The sequence below is a fragment of the Hyaena hyaena genome, unplaced genomic scaffold (genome assembly GCF_003009895.1).
Source record: "Hyaena hyaena isolate Hyena2069 unplaced genomic scaffold, ASM300989v1 scaffold_2653, whole genome shotgun sequence".
In the NCBI taxonomy this organism is placed as follows: Eukaryota; Metazoa; Chordata; class Mammalia; order Carnivora; family Hyaenidae; genus Hyaena; species Hyaena hyaena.
The window spans coordinates 1,202-11,104 of record NW_024083282.1 but is presented as its reverse complement, the minus strand read 5'-3'; the positions used below and the strand labels follow the sequence as shown (position 1 = coordinate 11,104).

Below are 9,903 nucleotides of genomic sequence, written 5' to 3'. Positions count from 1 at the left end.
GCTCTGTGCTGACTGCCAGCTCAGAGCCTGGAGCCTGTTTCAGTCTGTGACTCCCTCTCTCTCTGACCCTCCCCTGCTCACGCTGTCTCTCTCTCTCTCCTAGAAATAAATAAAACATTAAAAAAAAATTAAAAAAAAAAAAAAAAGAAAGACCATCAGAGACACTCAAATTGTAAACCAGGAAAACCTTGTAGACTGCCACAGCCTGCCCTCACAGCATTAGAAGTTGCTGACATCTAAAAATATTCTTGACTGGCTGACTTCACAACTCTGAAACTGGTATTCCAATCAACCATTGTTTCTCTTTTGTTTCCACAAAATGCCTCATTAAAAATAGGATTGCTTGTACATTATAGACCTAACTTTGGGAGCCCACTGTCTCCTGAAATGAGTTTAACAAAAGTGACCCATTGTCAGGACTAAGAGACTAGTTGAAGGAAATGCAGCAACCTCCCATCTCAACTTCTGGACTGTGAAACTTCTTGGGGAAGTTTCAAAGTCAGGACTGAAGGGGAGCAGTAACATATGCTACCCCAAAATGTCCCACTTTGGCATGTGTATTGCTTTGAGCTGAAGGCAATTAAGAATGAGTAGACTCCAGAAGAAGCTTTTTTCTTGTTTCTTAATTGCTTAAAGAATTTAAATAGGGGACTTATGCCAGAAAGAGAGCTATTATCAGAAATAACTTTTTATATCAAAAAGACTCATCTGCATTGCATGGTAAACATTTATTTATCAATTATTTATTCTTATCTTCCTGTAAATTGTCTTTCTTCCCTTTGAAACCCTAGGCCACTACTCACTTCTCAGTGGCTCACTAGCTTCAATTTCCTGATTGCTTTTAGTCTTCATGTCTTTGTGGGGCTCTTGTATATATATAGCTAGATTTGGTTTTCTTCTGTTAATCTGTCTTCTGTCAATTTAATTATTAGACCAACCAATAAACTTAAAACTAGAAGGAAAGAAGAGAAAGATTTCCCTCCCCTACATCATTATATTACATGAACCCTTCCCTATCTTCTCTACCCTGGACTCTGACCCAGTTTATGGTTCTCCTTATTTGTGAAGACTTCCATTATACTTCTAGGTTGAGTTAATACCTAGGTTGAGTTTACAATTGTATCTGATACTTACATGAATCATAATAACATTATTAAATTTTTCTGAGCCCTTTACATCTAGAAATGTTTTATGAGCCCTTTATGTCTAGTAAAGGTTTACTACAAAGAACCATTCTTCTCTATATGACTTAGTTAAGACTTATGAATGGATGTCTCCCCTTTTAACTTACTAATGATGAGGCCATAGATACACTTTAAATTCCCATTTTTGTCTCATAAAAGATTAGCTGAGCTGTTTATCCACACTGATCAATCTAAACAAAGTGGTTGTAATTTAACTAAACATCAGTTAAGTTTATCTCCTTTCTCGAGACCCTGAACTACTAAATCAGGTAAAAACATTGCCTGATTATTCCACTCCCTTTATAACCTTCTATAGCCTGTTCTTTCTAGCCTTGTTACATTTCCCCATAGAAGAAAATTCCTTTCTGCCTGACCTTTGAGATGTTTGCACCTCTGTGGTTAATTTGTTTCCCTATGGTAGGTCTCCTTCCCCTTATTGCAGTAGTACTTTCAAACAAAGTATTTTTTTAACTTAAGTTATTTGTTTGTTTAGAAAATGTACTGCCTCTGTAGCTATTTATCAGAACAGTGACAATGCAAGATTCATATTTGTGTTCTTAGTACGTCTTTTTTTAAAGTTTATTTATTTATTAGAGAGAGAAAGAGCATGAGCAGGGGAGGGACAGAGAGAGGAAAGCAACCAGGCTCTGCACTGACAGTTGCAGAGTCTGACATGGGGTTTGAACCAATGAACTGGGAGATCATGACCTGAGCCAAAGTTAGACTGAGCCACCCAGGCACTCTAGTATTCTTAATATGTCTTAACCGGCCTGTGACTATTTTTGTTAATTTATATAGATATGTATTTTAGTTTCTGAGTCTATTTATCTCTTTGTTTACCCCATTTTCTTCCTTTTTCTTCACCTACTTGCCTCCTTAAAGTGAAGCTTTCATCTTTAATTTGCTCCAGGGAGACTGGAGGGAGGGTAGTAGATTAGGTTCTTTCTTTGAGTCTGGTAGGATGGACTCCAGCCCCGACTCTGCTTCCTTCTGTGGAGAGGGCCTGAATTTATGAAAAACAGTTTCACTTTTCTTTTTGTTGGTTGTTTTGCTTTAAAAAAAAATCAGTGGAATGCAACAAAAGCAGCTCTGAAAGACAAGTTTACCATAATAGATGAATATATTACAAAATTATAAAGGTTTCAAATAAACACCTAACATTACAAGTCAAGGAACTATAAAAAGAGAAAAAATTATGTCCAAAATTAGCAGAAGGAAGGAAATAATAAAAATCAGTGGACATAAATGAAATAGATACCAAAAAATAATAGAAAAGATCAGTGAAACTAAAAACTAGTTCTTCAAAAATATAAAATTGACAAACCTTCAACTAGACTAAGTACAAAAGAAGACTCAAATAAATAAAATTAGAAATGAAAGAGAATACATTACAACTAATACTATAGAAATACAGAGAATAATTTGACTACTTTGAAAAATTACATACCAACAAATTACATAACCTAGAAAAAATGAATACATTTTTAGACACACACAACCTACCAAGACTGAATCAGGAAGAAGTAGACAATTTAAAAAATATATTTTTTAAATGTTTATTCAATTTCTGAAAAAGAGAAACAGAATACAAGTGAGGGAGGGGCAGAGAGAGAGAGGGAGACACAAAATCTGAAGCAAGCTCCAGGCTCTGAGCCGTCAGCACAAACCTTGATGAGGGGTTCGAACCCATGAACCCTGAGATCCTGACCTGAGCCAAAGTCATACATGTAACCTACTGAGCCACCCAGGTGCCCCAGAAATGGAAAATTTAAAAATATCCACCAGCCAAGAGATTGAGCTAGTAATTAAAAAATCTCTACTAACACAGAAAACTCCAAGACCAGATAGTTTCACTAGAGCATTCTAACGAACATTTACAGAATTAACACCAATTCTCCTCAAACTCTTTCAAAATATTGAGGAAGAGGGAACACTTCTAAACTTATTCTACAAAACCAACACTACCTTGATATCAAAACCAGATGAACATACCACAAGAAAACTATGGACCAGTATCTCTGCTATAGATGCAAAAATTCTCAATAAAACATTAGCAAACCAAACTTAAGAAAACACTAAAACGATTATACACCATGACCAAGTGAGACTTATCCCTGGGATGTGAGGACGGTTCAACATATGTAAATCATTAATCACATCAATAATTAATCATGTTAATCACATCAATAAAATGAGAGGTAAAAATCACACATTTATCTCAATAGGTGCAGAAAAGCATTTAATAAAATACAGTATCTTTTCATAGTAAAAATCCTTAACAGATTGGGTATAACAGTAACATACCTCAACATACTAAAGGGCATATATAATAAATCCACTGCTAATATTCTAATCAATGGGAAAAAATTACAATTTTGTTTTCAGATCTGGAGCAAGACAAGGTTGCCTACTCTCAGTACTCCTATTCAATATAGTACTGGAAGTCCTAGCTACGGCAGTTGCACAAGACAAAGAAATAAAAAGCATCTAAATCAGGAAGGAAGAAGTGAAATAGTTGCTGTTTGTTGATAATATGATCTTGTATGTAGAAATCCCAATGAGTCAGTCAAAAAGGTATTGTAACGATGATTGATTTTAGTAAGTGGCAGTTTACAAAATCAGTATACAGAAGTCAGTGGCATTCCAATGCACTAATGATTAAGCATTAGAAAAAGAAATGGTTTAAGGAGAGCTAAGATGCTAGTGTAGTTGGAGGACCCTTCTTGTCTTGTCCCTTGAGCATAGCTAGATAACTATCAAATTATTCTGAATACCCAAGAAATCAACCTGAGAGATTGACAGAACAAACTGTATAACTAGAGGGAGAGAAGAGGCAACACTGAACTATGTAGGAAGTGCCGAGATGTGACTTGTGGGAGAAATGGATTGTGGGTGCTGCAGAGGGGAAGGAGCCCTGGTTGCAGAGAGAGGCCAGAGAGAGTGGGGTGCACAGGGATATGCACAAGAAAATTTCCCCAAGGGATTGGCTGGGAAAACTAGAGAGGCTGATTTTTGTGCTCATGCAACCAGTGGGACTCAAAAGACTGGAGCTTTAGAGGTTGACATGTTTGGCTGGGAGAGAGACCTGAGGGCACTACTCTACTCCTGGAGAGAAGGCAGACAAGCAACTCCGGGGGTAGATGGTTCAATCTGAGGATTGCCCAAGGCACACCAGGAGAGACTGTTGGCTCTTCTTGGAATGCATCTGTGAGAGACGGCATTCACAGAGATGCCTCTTTAAGGAAAACAGAGCCAGTGGGCACCATTTTCCTTCTCTGCCTTCAGCATAGGAGCAGAGATACCTATTGAGGGTGATCAACCCAGACACTGGCTTTTTACCCTGTTTTCCTCCAAATCCCACACCTCTGTGCTCAGGTGCAACTGCTGTTATGGGTCAAAACTGTCTGTCCCAGCTCAGAGAGACACTCCCCCAGAAGACCAAGGCAGGCCCCCACCACATCACATTCCTAAAGTTTAGAGTTTTAAAAGTCTGAAAGCTTGGCTAAGATAGAGCCCCAGGAACACTGCACTGGTCCCAGCAGTCTAGAAACCTAGAGACAAAGTGTGAAACAGTCATTTGGGAAACATTAGGGGACATGAGGGGAAATTATTCACTCTCCTGGAAGTTCTTTGAGAGAAGATAGCACAGAGAGAAGACAGCACAGCAGATAGCATAGATAGTCCACTCTCTGGGGACAAAAGAGCTGGCTGGCACCATTTCCCTCCCCATCTCCACCCCTCCCAGCATAAAAAACTTTAATAAAAGCACAGTGCCACGACTGACTGACTAACCTGCTTGCACCACATCCTACCACTCTGCACTCTGCTGTTTCTGCTAGTCTTGGGCAAGTGTGCTTAAGATGGGTGCAATGGGCCCCTTCTGCAAAGTCAGCAAAACTCCCTACCCCCACCCTGCACCACGTTCTGCAAGGCTTCAGTTATAGTGGAAGTGGCATCAGATCTCACTTAATAAACTGATCAGATCATGCCTAGTTAAAACTCACCACACTCTGGCTAAGGTCCAAAAACTGCCCATTGCAAGTAAGGTGAGCCTCTACAAGTAACTGAATGAGGGATAAAGCAGCCAAAACATAGTAGCACACCGCACACACCAGATACACTCCTTTAAATGCCAGGCCCTGGACACTATATGATCTCTTCTTCATAAAGTCATTACTTTCAGAAGCAAGAAACATAAAAGGCTTTTCTAACACAGAGAAGAGGACAGGCACCTAGACAAAATGCCGAGATAGGAGAACTCATCCCAAAAGAAAGAACAAGATGAGATCACAGCCAGAGATCTGATTGAAACAGATATAAGAAATATGCCTGATGGAGTTTGTTAGTTTGTTTGTTTGTTTTAAAGTTTATTTATTTTAAGAGGGGGGAAGGGCCAAAGAGAGAGGGAGAGAGAGAATCCCAAGCGGGCTCCATGCTGTCAACACAGAGCCTGATGTGGGGTTCGATCTCACCAACTGTGAAATCATGACCTGAGCCAAATCAAGAGTTGGACACTCAACCAACAGCCACTCAGGTGCCCCCTGATGGAGCATTTAAAACAACAATCATAAGTATACTTGCTGGTTTTGAGAAAAGCATGGAAGACATCAGTGAGACCCTAACACACAGAGATAAGAGACTGAAAAAATAGTCAGAAACGAAAAATGCAATAATTGAGATTTGAAACTATCTGGGTGTCATAACCACAAGGATGGAAAAAGCAGAGGAATGAACAAATGATATAGAAGATAGAATAATGGAAAGTAATAAGCTGAACAAAAGAGAGAAAAATATATGGATCATGAGAATAGACTTAGAGGACTCAATGACTCCATCAAATATAGTAACATTCATTTTATAGGAGTCCAGGAAGAACAAGGAAGAGAAATGAGGGAAGAAAGTTGTTTTTTGTTTTTGTTTTTGTTTTTGTTTTTTGGGTAAATAATTGCTGAAAACTTCGGTAATCTGGGTAAAGAAACATATATTCACCTCCAGGAGTCACAGAGAACTCCCATCAAAATCAACAAAAGGAGGCCAACACCAAGATATATTGTAGTTAAGTTTGCAAACTATTGTGATACAGAAAAAAAAAATCTTAAAATCAACAAGACAAAAGAAGCTGTTAACTTACAAGGTGACACCCATAAGGATAGTTGCAGATTTCTCCACAGAAACTTGGCAAGCCAGAAGCGAGTGGCATGATATATTCAATGAGCTGAATGGGAAAAACTTGCTGCCAAGAATACTCTATCCAGTAAGTCTATTATTCAGAATAGATGGAAATATAAAGAATTTCCCAGACCAACAAAAACTGATGGAGGTTATGACCACTAAGTCAACCCTGCAGGAAATGCTAAAGGGGACTCTTATTGGGAAAGAGAGACAAAAAGTGACAAAGATAACAAAAGAACAGAGAAAACCTCCCGAAACTATTACAAAGCAAGTAATAAAATTACACTAAATGCGTATCTATCAATATTTACTCTGAATGTAAGAGAGTTTCTTTTTTTTTAAGTTTATTTTTAGAGAGAAGGAGGGGAAGAGAATGAGAACAAGAACCAGCAGGGAAGGGGCAGAGAGAGAGGGACAGAGGACTCCACTAAAAAGAGAACCAGAGGCCAACATCCCTGATGAACATGGGTGCAAAAATTCGCAACAAAATACTAGCAAATCAAATCTAATAGTACATTAAAAGAATCATTCACCATGATCAACTAAGATTTATTTCTGGGCTACAAGAGTTGTTTAATATTTACAAATCAATCAATGTGATATAATACATTAATAGAGAACCATATGATCCTCTCAGTAGATGCAGAAAAAGCATTTCACAAAGTACAACATCCATTCATGATAAAAACCTTCATCAAAGTAGTGATGGGGGGGAATGTACCTCATCATAATATATGCCTTATGAAAAACCACAGCTAATATTATCCTCAATGAGAGAAAAGTGGAGCTTTTCCTTATGGTCAGGAATAAGACAAGGATGTGTACCCTCACCACTGTTATTAAACATAGTATTGAAAGTCCTAGCCTCAGCAATTAGACAAAAAGAAGTAATAAAATTGCATCTAAATTGATAAGGAAAAAGTAAAATTTTCAGCATTTATAGATAATATGATACTCTATATAGAAAACCCTTTAGACTCCACCAGAAAATACCTACACAAATTCAGTAAAGTTGCAGGATACAAAGTCAGTGTACAGAAATCGGTTGCATTTCTGTACACCGATAATGAAGTAGCAGAAAGAGAAATCAAGGAATTAATTCCACTTAAAATTGCACCAAAAACGATAAGATACCTAGAAATAAACCTAACCAAAGTGGTGAAAGATCTGTACTCTGAAAATTATAAAACACTGATGAAAGAAATTGAAGAGGGGGCTCCCGGGTTGCTCAGTCGATTAAGTGTCTCGCTCTTGAACTTAGCTCAAGTCTTGATCTCAGGGTCATGAGTTCAAACCCACATTGGACTCCACGCTGAGCATGGGGTCTACTTAAAAAACAACAACAAACAACAAACAGACAAAAAAGACATTGAAGAGAACAGAAAGAAATGGAAAAACATTCCGTGCTCATGGATGGAAGATCAAATACTGGTAAATTGTCTGTACTACCCAAAACAAGCTACACATTTAATGCAATCCCTATCAATAGGCCACAAGCATTTTTCACAGAGGTAGAACAAACTATCCTAGAATTTGTATGGCACAACAAAAAACCCCAAATAGCCAAAGCAGTCTTGAAAGAGAAAAGTAAACTGGTGGCATCACAATTCTGGACTTCAATTTATATTACAAAGCTGTAGTGATCAAGACAGTATGGTGCTGGCAAACACACAAAAAGACACATACATTAGTGGAAGAGAACAGAAAACCCAGATATAAACTGAAAATTATATGGCCAATTAATCTTCAACAAAGGAGGAATGAATACACAAAGGGAAAATCTTCAACAAATGGTGTTGGGAAAACTGGAAAACAACATGCAAAAGAATGAAACTGGACCGCTTCTTACACTATCCATAAAAATAAATTCAAAATGGATTAAATACCTAAAAGTGAGACAGGAAACCATCCAAATCCTAGAGAAGATCACAGGCAGCAATCTCCTCGATATTGGGCGATAGCAGTTTCTTTCTGGATATGTCTCCTGAGGCCAAGGAAAGAAAAGCAAAAATAAACTATTGGAACTTCATCTAGATAAAGAACTTCTACACAATGAAGGAAACAATCAACAAAACTAAAAGACAACATATGTATTGGGAGAAGATATTTGCAAATGACATATATGATAAAGAGTTGGTTTCCTAGATATATAAAGAAGTTATAAAACATAATACCCATAAACCAAATAATCCAGTTAAAACAATGGGCAGAAGACACGAATAGACATTTTTCCAAAGAAGACATACAGATGGCCAATAGACGCATGAGAATATACTCAACATCAATCACTATCAGGGAAATGCAAATCAAAACTACAATGAGAAATCACCTCACACCTGTCACAATGGCTAAAATTAACAACATGGCATACAACACTGGGCTCTATGCTGACAGTTCAAGACCCTGAGCCTGCCGCCGATTCTATGTCTCCCTCTCTCTCTTCTCTCCCCCATTCGTTCTTTTGTTCTCTCTCTTTCTCCCTTTCTCTCTCTCACATACACACACACACACACACATTGAATGAAAAGGTTTATTACTTACATAATTGATGTCTCTGCAGAGAATAGGGAAGGCCTTTCGAAGATGTCTGAAATGTCTGAAGAGCAAGGAAAGGAAACTGGTCTGGGGTTTTATTCTGGTTAGGGGTGGGGCTGGGTAAGAGTTCCTGTAACTTGGCAATGGTGTGTGTGATTTGAATATCTGCTGATGCCAAATGTGGGAACTTCAGGGCTTTCTCATCAGTTTACCCAGATATGAGTTAAAGGGAAAGAGCGAAAGAGGGGTTAAAAAGCTGTTAGCAGTCAAATATCTCCCATCCAAAAAAGGAGTTGTATTCCCCATTATTGTGCTTTTTCTAATGTCCTTTTTACATTCCAGCCTAGAGTTAGTGCCATATATTAGAAAGAGCACAGGCTTTCATATCTGAAACATGAGAGGCCATGTCTTAAGGAATACATCTATGAGGACTGGCAAAAATGAAGCTCAGAGTCAGCTCTACTCACAAGATTTATAAACCATTCTAAAGATAAGAGAATTACAGAGATAAGAGATATATTTGCTTTATTTAGGCTGCTTGACATCCCCCTTAGGTTTCTTAGAGGAAATGTGTTCAATGTGGTAAGAATGACTGGTGGTCAGGTGAGGAATTCACCAGGTATAAATTGTACCCAATAAATGGTTGAAGGTTATCTATGGCACTCAGCAAGCTTTGACCCCAGCTACTCCCTCAAACAACTTCCTGATAGAGGAAAAACAGTAATTCTGCTGCTCAGCAAGCCACATCATACAGGTTCCGATATCTGAACAATTTGCTATACTGTAATCTATGATATTTTCCTGACATCTGTCCCATAAATAAATCAACACCACCTCACTTGCATTTGCATTATAGGTCCTAGGATTTTTCCTCTTATGTTCGATTTATATCTAGTCCCATGGGCAAACTGGGATATGGTTTACCTCTGCCTAAAATAACTACCTTTGCATTTTTGCTGTGAAACTTACTAGGGGATTGGATGATGATGAGTTTGGGGTGGAGTGAAGAAAT

The 9,903-nt window shown here is 38.1% G+C and overlaps 1 long non-coding RNA gene across 1 annotated transcript in view; it reads right to left on the bottom strand.

The window, feature by feature from the left end:
* Nucleotides 1-8,953, bottom strand: part of LOC120227646 — a 12,041-nt gene extending 3,088 nt beyond the window's left edge. Inside the window, exons 1-2 of the long non-coding RNA XR_005527304.1 lie at nt 8,898-8,953; nt 8,243-8,340 (exon numbers count right to left, since the gene is read on the bottom strand). This is a non-coding gene — a long non-coding RNA (uncharacterized LOC120227646). The remainder of the gene's footprint in view (nt 1-8,242; nt 8,341-8,897) is intronic.
* Between the last annotated feature and the right edge of the window lie 950 nt (nt 8,954-9,903).